The 19,785-nt window shown below is 36.9% G+C and overlaps 1 protein-coding gene across 1 annotated transcript in view; it reads right to left on the bottom strand.

Moving 5' to 3' along the window:
* TRHDE (thyrotropin releasing hormone degrading enzyme) overlaps positions 1-19,785 on the bottom strand; it is a 422,303-nt gene that overhangs the window by 151,514 nt on the left and 251,004 nt on the right. The gene's annotated exons all lie outside the window — the stretch shown is intronic.

Genomic DNA, 19,785 nt, shown 5'->3' with positions numbered 1-19,785 from the left:
CAGTAAGATTTTCTCTATCTCTCTTTCTGCTATTCTCACTTCAGGGAGAGTTTACAGAGAGAACGAAATGCCCTGATGAAAGTTTCATCAAACAACCTTCAGCTGTTCTCAAAAAACAAATTAGCCTCTTCATGTATATCATTGAGAAATTTATTATTTATTTCTTTGCTTTCTTCCAGAAAGGCAAAAGTTGCAACTTAAGTGTGGATGCTGTGTGTAGCGGAGGATCATGAAGAGCAGGTTCGTACTGAGGAGCTGATAAAAATCTAGAAGTCATTCAATGAAGTAAATAATCATCACCATCCCAGCTTGTAAAACAGGACAGCTTTCACTTCCAGTTTTTGCTTTTTGTTTTCAGACTGGCAAAGCACAGATGTATTCTGTCCCTGGAGAGTTTCAAAACTCAAAAACATAAGTCCAAGGAACTAAAACAAGCCATTTATCACAAAGCAAACACTTCTGACAGTGGTGGATCATGAGTAGAATTAGCCCATGCTTTTATGTAAAGACAAGCAAATACAATGTTACCAGAGCGTATTCAGCAAACCCATGTAAGAAATTCATTGTTTAAGGTTTTCATTGAAGGTACAGTTTTGTGTAATGCCATTAAGCTAAATCAATGAAATCTGATGTTTCAATATCTGAGTTAAAGGTAAGAAAACATTTTTTCTAAAATATATTGTAGAACTAGCATTCTACAAATCACATTTTGGGAAGCACCACCTTTATAAAATAAAACTTCTCAGATATATATGTAAAAATAACACCCTTTACCCTAGAAACCTGTAAGTAAGCATTTAACATTCTCTAAGCAAATACCTACATCACAGGCCCAGTAATGGCCTCTCCAAACTTGAGCTTTTTGTGTGTGGCAGCAAGTTTCTACTTCTAGCTTTCTTCCATTCTGTTTCCATTAACCAACAGAGAAAATATTGACAGTTGCTACTAATAGCATCCTCAGAGAAATAAGCACCCTAACACCTGGTGATCTAGCATCTTTTTATTATAGAACTTAACATTCTTATGATTTAACATAGAGCAAACCTAAAAAAGGAAAAACAGCAGTTTACTCTTATGTCCTTATTTCTTAGGAAAAAGAAACAATGTTCTACCACATTCGTGGTAAACTTATCATGTATTCCACCAACAACATCACAGCTTCAGCCTGCAACAGGAGACATTAAATAGGAGACACTGATAGGAGACATTAAAATAAGGTGATAAAAAAAAAAAACATTTGGTCCCAAAGCTATAAAAATGTTTTCTCAAGCAGAAGTGAAAAACAGTGAAAGATTTAGCTCTTAAAGCAAACAAAAGTGGAATTAGGAACAAAACTGCCATAAAGGGGCAGATCAATGGTCCATCAGACTGTGAGCTGACAAAGGCATCAGGGGATGTGGAGAGGCGGGTATGTTCACTGCTTTCTATGACCTTCATCTTGGAGGTGAGGGGCAAGCTCTTCACACTCCTAACTTCTCCACTGGGTTTGTATAAAGAATCACAGGACACCAGAAATAGGGAATATCACTTGGCACTTGAGGAAAGTAATTTAGAGCAAACTAAATAACTTTTATTCTCTAGTATTTTTCAGAAGAGATGTAACTAGTTCAAACTAAACTCTTTAAAAAGTTAAGAGGAACATTTATTAATAAAGTATGATATTGCTTCACAGTACAAAGCCATATTTATTTCCCTTTCAATGTTAAATGTTCGAAATTGAAAAAAATTATCAAAACTCATTGCTGTTAGTAATCTAAAGCAACTAGAAATTCAATTTTCAAGACTAAGGCCTCTGTGGGCTTGGAGAGCAGGATTAACACTGTTAAATTCATTCTAAATCATTAACTCTAAGTGTTAGTTTTGCTCACTATCTGTAAGTCATGGTACTAGGTGATAAATAGGATATTTCTAAAACTTTAATTCTAAAAGGACTAATTAAACAGATATATGTAAGTAATTACAAAACATAATAACTCTATTAAAAAAGAAATGAGTGTTTCTTCATGTTTTATTGGTTATGCACTCTATATGCATAAAAAGAAATCAAAGGTAACCAGTCTGGTGTAGGTGACTAAGAGCACAAATAGAATGGCCAGTGTTTGAATCCTGACTCCACCATTTACTAACTGCAATATTGGTAAGTTACTACCTCAGTGTCCTCATCTGTAAAATGGAGATGGAAATGAGAATTAATACTAATTCTCACTAGTATTAATATAGCATGTGATTGTTCTAATAAATAAATGACTTAATATACGTAAAAATGCATACAAAAGTGTCTGGTACGTAGTATTATATACATGTTAACTGAGGTTACTGTTTCAGATCTAACTATCTCTAAACATGTTAACTTTTCCCCAACCCTACCACCACACTCATTTCAAAATGGAACAACATTTTTAGGCATTAGATAGCACTTAAAATTCTCACTTTTACTCTTAATGAATGTGACTACTGAAATAGTTTCAATGGCTCTAATTTAGTAGCAAGGTTCCTGCTGTGACAGATCCCCTTCCAGAAGGAAAATGATGCGGCAATAAATGTTTGCACATTTCATCTTAAAATTGTGGAGCTGGAAAACAGTTTGGGGAATATGTAAGCAAAACACAGACATTCAGCTGCTTGGTCATTGCTTTACTTGGGCTTATAGTACTTACCAGGGGAATACATATGAAAAATTCTCACTTTAAGCCAGATATTTTTATGCCACCGAGCTAACTGCATCCTATTGTAAAATGACAGCAGAGAGGCAGCACACAACTAAATGGCACACGGTGCTTTGCTTGGATGTGCTTCACTCTGTAGAAGCCAAACCATGTTTCTAAGAATCACTGTAACTCACACACTCCCCTCTAGACCAGGCTCATCTCTACTCAGGATCTCTCAGCTCCAACATAGCCTTGGCATAGCATTTTTCTCTGGTCCTTATGCTGTTGGCTCAAATGCAGGGGTAAGCCAAAAAATACTAAATAGGGTAAAATGGGATTGATGAGAAGGGACGCAATGCAAATTAAAGACTCTGATCATGATAGGCTCTTTGGGAACTATGAAATCATGAGACTGGTGGTATTAGGAAAGAAAGAAACCGTATCTGAAAGTTATGTCCAATGAGAGAAGAAATAAATGGCCAGATGAAATGAAAAATTATTTGGATACAGGTATAATATTCCTTACTGTGAAAGTCAATACCTATTTGACTATGTGATCTAGCAATCACACAACAGGGCAGAATTTAGATTCAGGAAGATTGGGTTGAAACCTTGGTTCTGCTACTCATGAGCTATATGAGTCTGGGCCTAATAATTTAAATTTAGCTACGTTTCAGCTTAATCGATTGTTTAAGTTGGATGATATCTGGTAAAACTCTGGGAACATAGCAAACAATAAATGAAAATTAATGTGAAAAGTATAATTTAAAAGTTAATATCAGTTTTATCTTATCCAAGCTTTTAAGATGGTAATAAATGGGAATAAAGATGATAAAATCATGCTACATTGATAGGTGAAATTTTATTACTTTAAGACTTAGATCAAACTCAGAGCTCTGTTTCTAAAAATGATGTCACTGTTTCAGGCAAAAGTTTTCTGATTCTAAGAAGCTGCAATTTTATAAGAAACGAAGCACTGAAAAATTAAGTGAAGTTAAGTCTTGAATCCATGTGTTACCGATTCTCCTGCCTTTTCTATACAGCTTTATGTCTCTTGCATAACTATTGAATACATAGTATCTTCACTCCCATCATCTAGTTTATAATTCTCTATCTTTTTAAATCTATGATAAACTCATCTGTCATATTTACTATATTCTTAAATGCAGTTAAAGCATTTTCATTTCTAAGAATTCTCACTAGTTGTTCTTTAAATCTGCTTACATTTGCTTATAATGTCTCTTTTTATTTCCTCAAATTTATTAATATAATATTTTATGCTCTAAGTCATGCATCCAATGTCTTATGCACAAATAATTCTCTTAATTGTTTCTGCTGTCTCCTCTTTGTGGAAACTTGTTACTTTGTGTGATTGGTGATTTTTGAGTATAAATTGTTTTTTTTCCTTGAGATTTATGTGTGGGAATTCTTTGAGATGAGATATGAAGGTGGGCATTTCTAGAAAGGATATGGTTTAGTGTTTGTCTGGTGTCTAGGGATATCTTCTAGTCCAGGACCAACCATTTTAAATTAAATCCGGGCCTAAGGTTCATAGTGTACCAGTGTGGTTTTCTCCTGAGATCCGATGCCAGTCAAAGGTTGCTTGTAGTTACAAATTTTCAGGAGAAATTTTCTTTCCCTTTTTACTTGCTGCCAAAGTTTGGAACAGGTAATTTCTTTGCAGTCCCCTGAGGATGGGGATAGGTTTATTTCTAGTTCATCTGTGTGCTAAGGTGTAACTCTTTAAGGTCCTGGCTTTATGGGAGGCCTCCTATTAAACTTCTCACCTTCAGCTTTCTCTTCTTTTCTTATCTCTGTGAAACCTTAAAAACCATGCTTAAATTCTCCACTTGGGAAAATGCCTTTAAGAAAAAATCCAGATTGTATATATTGTTTAAAAAAAATCTCTCTGTGTCTTCAAGGTAACAGTGTGTTGTATGAAATCATAGTTAAGCATCCTAATACTGATTCAAAAATAACTTGGAAAAAGCTGAAAGACGTTCTACTTTTAAAGGCAGAAAAATCAACAACTTGATTTTGGTGCTACTAGAAAATATGCAATGGCATGAATGATAATGAATGTAGAGAACATGTAGTCTCTAGATATTTTCTCAGAAGATCATCAAATGATTCTTAGCCTCCCATGAAGGAATCCATAAAAATATCTGTGACAGTGTGTCCACAAAAATAATTTCATCATTTCCAGGGAAATAACATATTTACCTGAGAAAAAAACTACTTGGGCCAAAGGGAAAGCATGTCTTTGTTGTTTGATTCAAACTGTGTCTTCCCCGTGCAGCAACATAGTTTGACCTATTTGAAGCTGAAACTCTGATCAATATTATGTGTCTTTACTCGATAAATACCTGAATTCTTAAATACTTCAAAAATATAATTTTTATAATAAAATAAGATAATATTTAGGTTCACATGAAAAAGAAATAGTAAGGAAACGTGTCCTTAATGGTAAAAACAACTGTGTACTAATGCTTCTGAACTTCATGCGTAACACTGGTAACTGTATGGGGCTTTTGAAGAGGTTCATATTTCATTAACATACCGTGTGTGGTTGATTAAAAATCATTCCTCAAATGCCAAAACACAACTCATTCAGAATTATTCCACAGGAAAATTCAATTTGGTTCAACTTCTTCCAATATTGTTAGATGTACAAACACTACTTATATTCTAAATATGTTTATTCTGATTTTTCTCCAAATGTTCTTTCTGCAAATAGGAACTTTTATCTCTATTCTCCTTTTTCTTCCTGTATACTTCTAATTTATCAAAATGTCAATCCAGTTGCCTTGCTTATTTATCCTTTACATCTTTTTCTTTTCTTTTCTTTTCTTTTTTTTTTTTTTGAGTCTTATTCTGTTGCCCAGTCTAGAGTGTGGTGTTGCAGTCTCGGCTCACTGCAACCACCACCTCGGGTTCAAGTGATTCTCTGCCTCAGCCTCCCAAGTAGCTAGAACTAAAGGTGCATGCCACCATAATCAACTAATTTTTTATTTTGTATTTTTTAGTAGAGATGGGGTTTCACCATGTTGGCCAGGCTAGTCTTGAACTCCTGACATCAGGTGATCTGCCTGCCTCGGCATCTCAAAGTGCTGGGATTACAGGTGTGAGCCACTATGCCCAGCCTATTCCTCTCTAAGTACTATAGAATTCTGTCATTCTGGAAAATCTATTAAAAACATTACAATCCATTTTTTTTAACTATCTTATATGCAAGGGAAATAAACATTGGCTGATTTCCACTTATTTTTAGTTTTTATCTTCAATTGCCATTTCTTTGAATATCCTGTATAAAAAAATTTCAGATTCACAGCCCTACTAGCTAAATGACCTTGTTCTGTTGGCTGAAGCACCATTCCGTTCTGAGATACATTCTGGTGCCTTTTGGTCTTATAGTTACATATAGTTGCAAGGTGGGCACATTAAAGGAATGAAATACCCTTTTGTATATTACCATTTATACTAACTTAAATGCTAACTTTTTATTCTTCATTATGACTATTGATGAAGTCTAGCATAAGTAAACCCACTGCAAGAGTCATTAGAACTAAGCTTTTTGCCTAAGCAGAAGACAAGAACAACTGTAGCTGTAAAAGTATTTCTGAAAGCCGTAAAAGCAGAATCTCACTAAAGCCAAGTTTTGCTAGCTAAGAGTTACATGGCTCTGCTCCTTAAGCTCCTCATATCATGAGATCACCACTCTGGCTCTCACAAAGCAGGTATAAGAGCAGAAGAATAAAGTCAAAAGCAACATTGCACTTTCTTCAGCTTTTTGGCAAAGTAAAAAAGAAACTGTGTGCAGCAAAGGAACTCAAATACATTAGTTAACATTAGCTGTCTAAACCATTGGTTAACAACAATACAATATTAGCTGTCTAAACCATTAGTGAACAACAATACAATGTGATACAAAGAGGTATAGGAGAAGATAACAAGAATTCTTTGAATAAGATTAATCTATTTCTTACTCTAATAAGCAATATGCTACCTATTTTAACTAAATACATACTTTTTCTTTCAGTATCATCAAGTAAATACCAAACCAGAGATGAACATCTAATGGGGAGAAGTACAAGTATCTAGAACAAAAACAAGCTGTTTTAAGTATTAAGTTTGGCACAGGAAAGAATAAAAAGAAACCATTTAATAGCAATGAATCAGTCAAATATGTTTGCAAAGGAAAACTTGCCTCTGTCAGCAAAATGCACAAATTAATAACTTACCAGTAAGCAGCACAGGCATTTATCACAAAAATATCAATAAAAGTATCTCCTCCCACCAGGTATATTTTCTTTATGAAGGCAAATAGGCATTTTCTTTACAGAATTTCTTTAAATTGCTGCTGGTGCAGCATAAGTTTGATTTAGCTTAGAAGCAAAGTCTGGTAACGAAGAAAAAGAATAACAGAAATATGTTCTATCTGGAAATTATTTTGATGATGTTTAATAGGTATCAGTAGACCATTCAGAGATAGATGAGAATTATTTTTAAATTTTTTCTGTTTACCTAAAAAGCTAGTATTTTTTATTAACCACTCACACTTCTATAGTTATAATAAAAGAGAAATGTAATAATACAAACTAAATATGCAAATATAAAATTAATTTCCTATAAGCCATAAATTTTGTATTATCTATTATGTTATGTGAAGTCAGTATCCAGGAGGAATTTTTTTTCAGTAGTTCTCCAATTTAATTTATTAATTTGGGAGCACATTTTAAATTTTATTTTTAAAGTATATCAAAGAATGAAGATTTCACAATCTTAAGTAGTTCATATTAAAAGTTTAATTGCCTTTCATGTCAAGAAGTTCCTTCTTATATTAACTGAAATTTCTTCCTGTAATTTAAGTCCCTCTCTTACTCTGACCTTGATGTTGACAGAAAAGTGGTGAGTAGCCTTCTCATATTAGAGCCAATTATTAAGTCACCTCTTAGCCCTCTATCTTCCAGGGTGGACATATGTGAGTCTTTAGCCTTTTCCAATAGGCTTTATCTCCAAATGTTTCAAAATCAGTCTCTCTTCTTCCCTTCTTTTTTCTGGCCTTTTCTCCTTTGCCTAATTTTTTCAGTCTCAAGCTTGTTCACATTTTCCTTATGAGACGATCATAACCAGTGCTTATAACTTCTCAGATTTTATAACCTTGATTTTTTACATTCATGCCAGTATGTTACTTATTTTTAAATAAGACTTTTTTTTCATTCATGGATTGAAAACTCAAATGATATTTTCTATTGAAATAATGGCACAACAGACAAGAATACTGGTGAGTGAAAAGAGTATGACTTAGAAACAATAAGGTGTGAATCCCAGCTCTGATGCTTAGGAGCTGCAGCACATCATTAAAATGTCTAGGCCTCTATTTACTGTTATATCAATTGAAGATAATAATATATGCTTGCATGTTACAAGGGTATTAGATTAAATAAGTGGATGTCCAGTGACAAAGAACAACTGATATTACTACTGCCTATTATTGCCGTCATATACACCAGTTAAAGCCTATTGTCCAACTGTTTTAAAGAAATGACAAGTATTATACTTAATCACTATCTATCATATACTGGATACTGTAAAATATCTAAAGAGTATCACAAAATACTGATCTATTATATTCATTTCTTGGTATATATGTAATTGGTTCACTGTGAATAAGGAAAGCAAAGTCTAAGTAGGATCTATTTAGAAAAATAAGAGTCGAGAAGACTCGCAGAACAGGAGGCTAATTGTGCCTGGGGCAGGAGAGGGAAGAGACAGCAGGAGGGTAGCTGAGCTCACAGAAGGGGTTCCCATGAGGTCCAGGGTAAGGGGTCAGGCCACATGTGATGAAAACCTATTAGAAAACTAAATGACTGGGCAACACAATCTTTTTTTCCCTTCTGTAATTCACATGGAATTACAATGGAAACTCCTTAATCTGTTTCAAGTGCCAATTCTTTTTCTTAATTCCTATAAACTGATGGAATCTTTCCCTCTGAAATACCAGAATGCTTTGTTTATATTATTTTTCTGACATTTACTTTAATTTAACTCAACAAATACTTATAAGAGTTCTTACTGCACACAGGCCATATAATAGGTACTGGAGATACATTAGCAAAAAAACCTAAACATAGATCTCTGACTTGATGAAGCTCACATTCAATGGGGGAAAGTGGAAAGCCAAACAATATAGTAAACATAGTAGGATCCAAATAAGGAAAATGAGTGTGAAAAAGAGTGAGGGTGCCAGTTGCCATTGTAAATGGGAGACCTCCTTGAGAAGGTGACATTAAGCAAAGGTTTCAAGGAGAGCAAGCTGGGACCATGACACTATGTGAAGTAACATTTTTCATACAAAGAGAAGGCCAATTCAAAGGCCTTCATGAGGGAGGGAGTTTGGTAGATTTCAGGGAAAACAAGGGAGCTGGTAGAACAGTGGCACCGTGAGTGAGGGGAGAGTAACAGAGAAGAATTCAGATAAGAAATAAAATAAGGGTAAGGGGTTTATAGGTACCTGGGGAGAACAGAATGAGCTGAGATCAGGAAGGGCTTTTGTGGGTCACTTTCAAGATGGTATCTTTTATTATTATTTTGCAGGGGCAGGGGGCTTATTATAGGGTTTCTAGTAAAGAACTGGCACAATGTGACACAGGTTTTATAAACATTACCAAATTATTGGTAAAAATAGGCTGCAGGGGAACAGGATTAAAAGCAGAGAGACATTGTAGAAAATGATTGTGGCAAAACAGTGCTGATTCAGACTGGGGTGGTATATTAGTCAGTTGTCGAATTGCTATAAAGAACTACTTGAGACTGGGCAATTTAGAAAATTTAAAGAAAAGAGGTTTAATTATCTCACAGTTCCATAGGCTGTACAGGAAGCATGGCTGTGGAGGCCTCAGGAAACTTACACTCATAATGGAAGGCAAAGAGGAAGGAGGCCACCTTACATGGCTGGAGCAGAAAAAAAGAAGAGAGCAGTGGGAGGTGCTACACACATTTAAACAGCCAGATCTCATGAGAACTCACTCACTATCATGAGAACAGCAAGGGGAAATCCACCCCCATGATTCAGTCACCTCCCACCAGGCCCCTCCTTCAACACTAGGGATTGCAATTCAAAATGAGATTTCATGTCCTTCTCACATTGCAAAATACAATCTTGTTTTCCCAACAGTCCCACAAAGTCTTAATCATTCCAGCATTAACCCAAAAGTCCACAATCTGAGGTCTCATCTGAGAAAAGGTAAACCCCTTCTACCTATAAGTCTATAAAATCAAAACAAGTTAGTTACTTTCAATATATAATTGGGGTACAGGCATTGGGTAAATACTCCCATCCCAAAAGGGAGAAATTGGCCAAAGCAAAGGGACTGCAGGCCCCATGTAAGTATGAAACCCAGCAGGGCAGTGATTACATCTTAAAGTTTCAGAATATCCTCCATCTTTAAGCTTCAGAAAACCTTCAGAATCTCCGTGTCTCACATCCAGGTCACAATAACGCAAGGGGTGGACTCGCAAGGCCTTAGGCAACTCTGCCCCTGTAGCTTTGCAGGGGTCAGGTCCCACAGCTGCTCTCAAGGGCTGACATTGAGTGCTTGTGGCTTTCTAGGGGCACATGCAAGCTGTTAGAAGATCTATAATTCTAGGATCTGGAGGATAGTGGCCCTCTTCTCATAGCCTCACTCAGCTGTATCCCAGAGGGGACTGTGGTGGCTCCAGCCCCATATTTCCCCTCCACAATGCCCTCGTAGAGATTCTCTATGAGGACTCTGCTCCTGCAGCAGATTTCCACCTGGACATCCAGGCATTTTAACACATCCCCTGAAATCTAGGTGTAGGCTTCCAAGCCTCAATTCTTGCCCTCTGTGCATCCATAGGCTTAACACCACATGGAAGCAACCAAGGCTTATGGCTTACACCCTCTGAAGCTATGACCTAAGCTATATCTTGGCCCCTTTTAGCCATGGCTGGAGCTGGGGTAGCCACACCACAGAATACCATGTCCCAAGGCTGCACAGAGCAGCAGGGCTGTGGCCCTGGCCCATGAAACCATGTGTCCCTCCTAGGTCTCCAGGCCTGTGATGCTAGGAGCTGCTACAAAAAATCTCTTAAATGCTTTTAAGGCATTTTTCCCATTGTCTTGGCTGTTAACATTCAGCTCTTCTTATGCAAATTTCTGCAACCCACTTGAATTTTTCCCCAGAAAATGGGTTTTTCTTTTCTATCACATGGCCAGGCTGTGAATTTTCCAAACTTTTACACTCTGCTTCCCTCTTAAATTTCCGCTCCAGTGTCAGACAGTTTCAGATCATCTCTTTGCTCAAACATATGAGCATACAGTGTTAGAAACAGCCCAGCTACATCTTGAATGCCTTGTTGCTTAGAAATTTCTTCCACTAGATAACATAAACCATCACACTCAAGTTCAAAATTTCCAATAATTTTCTCATCTCCATCTCAGACTTCAACAGCTTGGCCATCTCTGTTCATATCAGCATTTTGGTCAAAACCATTCAAAAAGTCTCTAGGAAGTTTCAAACTTTCTCACATCTTTTTGTCTTCTGAGCCCTCTAATATGTTTCAAACTCTGCCCATTATCCAGTTCCAAAGTTGCTTCCACTTTTTCAGGTATCTTTATAGCAATGCCCCACTCGTGGTGTCAGTTTTCTGTATTAGTTCTCACATTGCTGTAAAGGAAACTGGGTAGTTTATAAAGAAAAGAGGTTTAATTGGCTCACAGTTTTGCAGGCTGTACAGGAGGCATGGGTTGGAAGGTCTCAGGAAACTTACAATCATGGTGGAAGGTAAAGAGGAAGGAGGCACATCTTATAAGGATGGAGCAAGAGGAAGAAGACAGTAGGAAGTGGTAGTATACATATTTAAACTGCCAGATCTCATGAGAACTAACTCACTATCAGGAGAACAGCAATGGGGAAATCTGTCCCCATGATCCAATCACCTCCCACCAGGCCCCTTCTCCAACATTGAGGATTACAATTTGACATGATATTTGGTTGCGGACACAGATTCAAACCTTATCTGCTGGCAACAGTGATGGGACTGAGAAGACGTTAGATTCTGGAACTATTTTGACGGCAGAGACAAGATATCCTTGTCTCTGGATAAAAGAATCAAGGGTGACCTGGGAGCTTGGAGTTGCCATCCACTGAGATGTTCCATATCATAACTTGCCTTGAAACGTATTTATTTGTAAATGCTTTGTAGATAAAAACTCAGGATTTAAACTTATATATATCTGACATCAAATTCTGAAATGTTTATTTGCTAAATATCTGATGCTGTGGCAATCATTTCACTACCTCAGTGTCAGTTTCCTCATCGGTAAAATTAGTTAAAAATGCCTGCATTCCAAGTTTTCTGCAGGGAGTAAATGGGATAATACATGCAAAGCATTTTACAAACAAAATTGTACATAGTAAGTGCTCATTAAATTATAGATATGCTTTAGTAGTACTATTAAATAGTAATATAAAAAATTACTATTTTTATTTCATGTATTTTATGTCTTCTATTGGGTTGCATTCTTTTCCTTTCTTTCTTTCTTTCTTTCTTTCTTTCTTTCTTTCTTTCTTTCTTTTTTTCTTTTTAAATAGGATTGTGTTCTCTCATCTAGGCTGGAGTGCAGGAGAATGATTATTAGCTCACTGTAGCCTCTAACTCCTGGACCCAAGTAATCCTCCTCCCTCAGCTTTCTGAATAACTGGAACTAGATACATGCACCACAATGCCTAGATAATTTTTAAAAATGTTTTAAATGCTTTGTAGAGACAGGGTCTCACTATGTTGACAAGATTTGTGTTGAACTCCTAGACTCAAGCAGTCCTCCCACCTCAGCCTCTCAAAGTGATGAGATTACAGGCATCAGACACCGTGCCTGGCTTGGTTGTATTCTTGAATATAGGCATTATCTTTTTTTATTTTCTGCAGAAATAAGGCATACTGTGTGTAGAATTATTGGTGCTCTGTGTGTGCATTAATCATCACCCTACTGGCATGATGTTGTGGATGGGGATCCAGGTATTACAAGGAATGACAGATACAAATGGATGATTGGCCTTTTCTATTTATTTCTAAAGATGATAGAAATTTCACGTTGACTTCTGTTGGTCATACAAGGATCCTTTGGATGTGGAATATATCGGCAAAGCACAGCAAGTTAAATTTCTACCATCATTACTTTTTTTAAAAATGTGTGTCCACAATGATCCTTTGAAGAGTTTTTCACTTGCTAATTCTCTTACCTTTTATTCTATGTAATTTTGTTTGGTGTGCAAATATACTAACCATGAAGTAAGAATTGCTTAAAAGTATTCTTGCTTGTAAAGGATACTCTTTATATTTGCTGAAGTCCGTTTTTCTTTTCCAAGCTTGTAGCAACCCTCTCCACCTTGGCATCACATGTAAATTTAATGAGCATTCACTCACTTTCATCATCTAGGTTATTGGGTCATTGATTGTTATTTCCTTTGTGCTTTTAGAACAAAGAGACTGTCTCAATCCATCTATCCTAGTCCTTCCTGTCCATGGACAATATTTTCCTGTTTCCATTGCACTTTAAGAATAAAAGCATTCTCATTTTCAATCTACTATTAAAATGGAAAACTTGTTACTTCCCCCAATCTAATTATTTTAAAATAGAGTAGTTTTCTCTTCCCATTCTAAAAAAGGTTGCAATTTTATGAGTTTTTCTTTTCTTTTAATAATGGTCTTGGGACTATCCATGTTGGACATTGTTAAGTATTTATTCAAAGGCAGTCAGCTCTTAAATTCAACCCCAAATTAGTAGCTGGTCTGTTGATTACTAACCTTTATTTTTTTATAATCTTCTATACCCCTATAATACATTTCTTTATAAAAAAAAGTTATTTAAAGTGTATTCAAATTACTATTCAGGAAGAATAAGAAAAAAACATAATTGGGAATAATTAGAATAATTAAGGAAATAATTACAAGAGATGATAAGCTAGCAAAGCACTGACGCAATGAGGGGTTGATTGTTGGCAGAGGTTAATGTTGACTAGTACAGAGATCTTTAGGGAGAAGAATACAGAATAGCAACTCCAGTCTCTACAATCTTTACTGAATTATCCAAATCTATCAATATTAACTTCATCTCTATGACATCTACAGGAATATTCTTTTTCAAATGCAATTTTAATAATGTTACTCCTCTGCTTTAAACACTTCTTTGTTCTGTTTGACCTGTTTGATAAAACACAAACTTCTGGCCAGGCACGGTGAATCAGGCCTGTAATTCCAGCACTTTGGGATACCAAGGCAGGTGGGTCAGGAGGTCAGGAGTTCGAGACCAGCCTGGCCGATATGGTGAAACCCCTTCTCTACTAAAAATATAAAAATTAGCTAGGTGTGATGGCACGTGCCTGTAGTCCCAGCTACTTGGGAGGCTGAGAGAGAAGAATCACTTGAATCAGGGAGGCAGAGACTGCAGTGAGCCAAAATTGAGCCACAGCACTCCAGCCTGGGTGACAGAGTAAGACTCTTTCTAAATAAATAAATCAATAAATACAAACTTCTTAGTGTGAAAGGAAATGTCTTCCAAGTTCTTATCCAGCTTATTCTTCCAGCCTGCCTCTATTCAAAATGCACATTCTGCTATGATCATATTGAACTCTTCGATGTTCCACTTAATCACCACTGTGTTCCTTTTCTGAGCTTCCTCTAAAGAACACTTGTCTTGTTTTTTCACAGTTCCCCTCCACTCCCCTATCTTGTGACTGTATCTTGTACATATTTCTATCATAACTCCTTAGATTCTGAGGCGGCATTCATTACTTCTTTCAGAAATTATTCCTCCTCTACTTGAGTGATCCCAGGGAGCCTAACAGTTATGTGACTTTTTTCTCACATCACAGAGGATGAGCTCATGACCAAAACTGACCAGTCAGAATACACCATCCCTATGGACACAGGGATTGGCCAGTGATAATCTATTTCCTAAATAGAACAAATCATAGCCCTTTGGGGAAATAGATACAGATTCCTTTGGAGGGAAGTCAATGTACTCTTTCTCTGAGCTCATTAGGATCACAAGATGAAGGCTCATATGAGATAAGTCTTAGACCATCGTAAGGATCATCTAGAAATCAAGTTAGATAGAGAGAAACAGATCCAAAAAACTGAAGAAACGAAAGTTCTGATGATGTTATAAATATCTAATTTAACCATTCTAAAAGTTAATATTACGTATCAAAGTTACCTGTTATTTAGTCAACAAAATTGACTAAATTGCTTAAGATGATTTCAGGTAGGAGTCAACATTTAATATGGAAATATTGCTGGATAACACTCATATGTTATTGCACTGGTTTATTTATATGATGTCGCTCCTTTGTGTATTATTGATAGCTGTATCTCTTGCACTCAGCACACAGTGCCTAGAACATAAGCAGGGGCTTATCAAATAATTTTGGAATAAGTGTTCCAGCCAAGCTTGTTAACCAAATATGATAATAATTAAGAATATGGGCTCTGGAACCTGAATTTCTGGGATACATATTTCTTGAATTTACCATAACTCAACATGCTTTTCTTTAAAATGAGAATTATGATTATAGCAACCCCTCAGATGATTATAAGAATTAAATTACATAATAAATATAAAAATGTTAGTTCAGTCACTAGTACAGAGTATCCATGTAATAAATGTTAGCATTTATTATTTATGTCTCCATGATCATCTACATCACCTGCCATACATCCCACAATGATGTGGTTTACCCTACAAAACCCAACATAATTTACCTTTGTTCCACTTACAAAGTAATTGGTTATTATCCATTATACACAAACTAGTTTTTTTATAGAAAGAAGCCAAATCAACGAGCAAAGCTAAGAAACTGAATGTATATCAAGCCCTGATGCTGAGATTATAAAAATGAAGACCCTGAAATTTCAGCCTAAATGTTTTGATCCTCATTTCTTTATATTCACATTTGAAAACTATTTTTCAGCTATGCCAGCAGTTAACTAGGTCACTATTTTTCTCCATAGTTTTAGATGTTTGATATGGTACTATGTGAGTGAATCTACACAATGAAGGCCCATTAAGAAAGCCTGATGAACAAGTGGACAGAAAATCAATAAGGATACAGAATACTTGAACAACTCTATCAACCAACCTCAACTAATTGGCATTTATGAACACTCCAGCTAACACTAGTGGAATACATATTCTTTTGAAGTGGATACAGTACATTTATCAACACATATCAACTTCTGTTCCATAAAATAAACCATAATAAATCTAAGAATATTCAAGTCACACAGAGTATATTCACTGACCACAATAAAATTAAATAAGCAATGAATAACAGAAAATTTTCTGAAAAAAATATTCAAGTATTTGGAATATAAATAACACACCCAGAATAAGGCATGGGGCAATAACAAATGAAATGGAAAAGTACCTTAAAGTAAAATGAAACTTCAACAAACCAAAATTTGGAAGATTTCCTAGGTGGTACACTTAGGAGAAAATTTACAGAATAAATGCTTAAAATAGAATAGAAGAAGGGTCTCAAGTTAACGACCTCAGCTTCTACCTTACAAAACTAGAAAAAAGAAGAAGAATTTGAATTCAAAGTAGGTAGAAAAAGGAAATGTTGATTAGAAAGAAAATCTATGAAATAGAAAACAAGAGAGAAAATCAATTACAAGAAAGGTTATTTTTGAGATCAATAAAATTTATAAAGGTCCAGCTAGACAAATCAGGAAAAAAGGAATAATACACAAATTACCATTATCTGAAATAAAAGAGGTTATATGATTAGAGATGCTATAGTTGTTAAAGGGATAATAAAGATCCTGTAAAACTTTTTGCCAATAAACTAAACATTTTAGATGAAATGGGCAAAGTCCTTATGAAAGAAATAAACTACCAATGCCCACATTAAAATAAATAAAGAATTCAACATATATTAACAAAATTAAATTATTAGTGAAAACCTTCGAAGAAGAATATTTCAGGTCCCTGCTGTTGTACAGGTAAACTTAACAAACATTCAAAAAAGACTATAGAAATTTTATACAGACTTGGAGGGAAAAAGAAGATGGCATGGTAGGAGCAACTCAGGATTTCAGCTCAGTGAAGGTGCAGAGGGTGAGTGCAAGCTGCATTTCCAGATGGATCTTTGTTGCCAACAGAACAGGGAAATTCCCAGGTGTACAAGAGACATGGGATGCCAGCACAGCTGTTTTGGCTGGCGCAGCCATTTCAGCCAGTGTTGCAGCACAGCGGCACGCCACACAAGACACACTGATCTGGGTGCCCTGTTAAACTGGCAATCTGAGATGTGGATTGGCAGATTAGCATATACATCTGATTAAATGGGACTTGGACAGTAAGCCAGACCAGGAGATTCCCAGGAAGCAACATTTGAGCCGGTGCAGTGGGTCACTGCACAGGAAATCACACAGATCCCGGTGCCCTATCAGCAGGCGATGAAACACCTGGGAGAGAGTCAACCGTTCAACTTAAAAAAAAAGGGGGGCTCTGAGGAAGGGAGCCAGGTGATCAGGCTCGGAGGGTCCCACCTCCACAGGGACAAACAAAATGGCGATTTGAAATGCTCGGGGTTGAGAGATTCACTGCAGGCACAGTTTAACCCAGGACAGTGCAGCTCGGTGGGAGAGGGGCATTCGCCATTACCGAGGCATTCCACCCCTATTGAGGTACACTCCCATTGCTGACGCAGGCTGCCATTGCCGAGACAACCCACCATAACAGAGAGACTCCGCCAATACAGAGGCAGGCCAGCATCACCACAGCAGTTTTAACCACACCCATAAAAACAGGACTACAGGGAATTACACTCGGCAGCAAGGCAGAGCCCATGGCAACAGGGTGGAGCCCACAGCAGCAGGGAGGAGCCCAGGGCAGCAGGGTGGAACCCATGGTAAGAGAGTGGACCCCACGGTAGCAGGGCAGAACCTCAGCAGGCAAATAGTGACTAGACTGCGTCCTAGCTTGGCAGGACAGTACAACGTATACTCATAAAGAAAGCCCTAAAGCCCTGAGACAGAGTATCTGAGGAAAAAAAGGGGTTTTATGAGTTCTGCTGCAGCAGACTTAAACTTATCAGCCTAACAGCCCTGAATGAACAACAGAGCTCACAGCTCAGCACTTAAGCTCCTATAAAGTACAGACCATCTCCTCAAGCTGCTCCCTGACCCCTGTACATCCAAAGAGTCACCTCAAAAAGGACTGATCAGACTGACATTTGGCGGGCATCATTCTGGGACAAACATAGCAGAAGAAGAAACTGGTAGCATCCCTCACCGTTCCACAGCTGCTACAGGTGTACCCCAGACAAGCAGGGCCTGGAGTGGACCTCGGCAGTCGTACAGCAGAGGGACTAGAATTTTAGAAGGAAAACTAAGTAACAGATATACTTCATCATCAAAAAGCTGGGTGTCCACTCAGAGACCCAGTCGAAAACTGAGCAACTACTCAGATGACAAGTGGATAAACCCACAAAGATGGGAAGAAACCAGGTCAAAAAGGAGGAAAACACCCGAAACCAGAACACCTCGCCTACTAGAAAGTACAAAAACTCCTCACCAGCAAGAGAACAAAGCTGGACAGAGAATGAGTGTGACAAAATTATAGAATCAGACTTCAGAAGGTGGGTAATGAGAAACTTCCATGAGCTAAAAGATCATGTTCTAAATCAATGCAAAGAAACTAAGAACCTTAAAAAAAGATTTGAAAAAAGATTCGAGGAAATGACAACAAGAATGGACAACTTAGAGAGGAATATGAATAAATTGAAGGAGTTAAAAAACACAACACGAGAACTTCACGAAGCATGCACAAGTTTCAACAGCTGAATTGACCAAGAAGAAGAAAGAATATCAGAAGTCGAAGATAAACTCAATGAAATAACATGAGAAACCAAAATCAGAAAAAAAGTGCAAAAAGGAATAAAAAAAGCCTCCAAAAAATGTGGGACTATGTGAAGAGACCTAAGCTACGTTTGATAGGTGTACCAGAATGTGACGAAGAGAATGAATCCAAGCTGGAAAATACTTTTCAGGATATTATCCAGGAAAATTTCCCCAACCTAGTAAGGCAGGCCAATATTCAAGTCCAGGAAATACAGGGAATACCACAAATATATTTCACAAGAAGAGCAACCCCAAGGCACGTAATCGTCAGATTCACCAGGGTTGAAATCTAGGAGAAAATACTAAGGGCAGCCAAAGAGAAAGATTGGGTCACCCACAAAGGGAAGCCCATCAGACCCACAGCAGATCTCTCAGCAGAAACTCTACAAGCCAGAAGAGAGTGGGGGCCAATATTCAACATCCTTAAAGAAAAGAACTTTCAACCCAGAATTTCAAATCCAGCCAAACTGAGCTTCAGAAGTGAAGGAAAAATAAAATCCTTTGCAAACAAGCAAGTACTCAGAGATTTTGTCACCACCAGGCCTGCTGTATAAGAGCTCCTGAAAGAGGCACTACACATAGAAAGGAACAACCAGTACCAGCCATTCAAAAAACATCCCAAATGCTAAAGAGCATCAACGAAATGAAGAACCTGCATCAACTAACGGGCAAAACAGACAGCTAGCATCAAAATGACAGTACCAAATTCACACATAACAATGTTAACCATAAATGTAAATGGGCTAAATGCACCAATCAAAAGACACAGACTGGCAAATTGGATAAAAATCCAAAAACATCAGTGTGCTGTATCCAGGAAACCCATCTCACATGCAAGGATACACAAAGGCTCAAAATAAAGGGATGGAGGAAGATTTACCAAGCAAATGGAGAACCAAAAAAAAGCAGAAGTTGCAATTCTCATCTCTCATAAAACAGACTTTAAAGAAACAAGGATCAAAAGAGACAAAGAAGGTCATTATATAATGAGAAGAGGATTGATACAATAAGAAGAGCTAACAATCCTAAATATATATGGACACAGTACAGAAGCACCCAGATATATAAGGTAAGTTCTTAACGACTTACAAAGAGACTTAGATTCCCACACAATAATAGTGAAAGACTTTAACACTCCACTGTCAATATTAGACAAATCAACCGGACAGAAAATTAACAAGGATATCCAGGGCTTGAACTCAGACCT

This window comes from Callithrix jacchus, chromosome 9, assembly GCF_049354715.1.
Source record: "Callithrix jacchus isolate 240 chromosome 9, calJac240_pri, whole genome shotgun sequence".
In the NCBI taxonomy this organism is placed as follows: domain Eukaryota; kingdom Metazoa; phylum Chordata; class Mammalia; order Primates; family Cebidae; genus Callithrix; species Callithrix jacchus.
The sequence above is the reverse complement of the archived record's forward strand: the minus strand, read 5'-3'. Positions and strand labels throughout refer to the sequence as shown.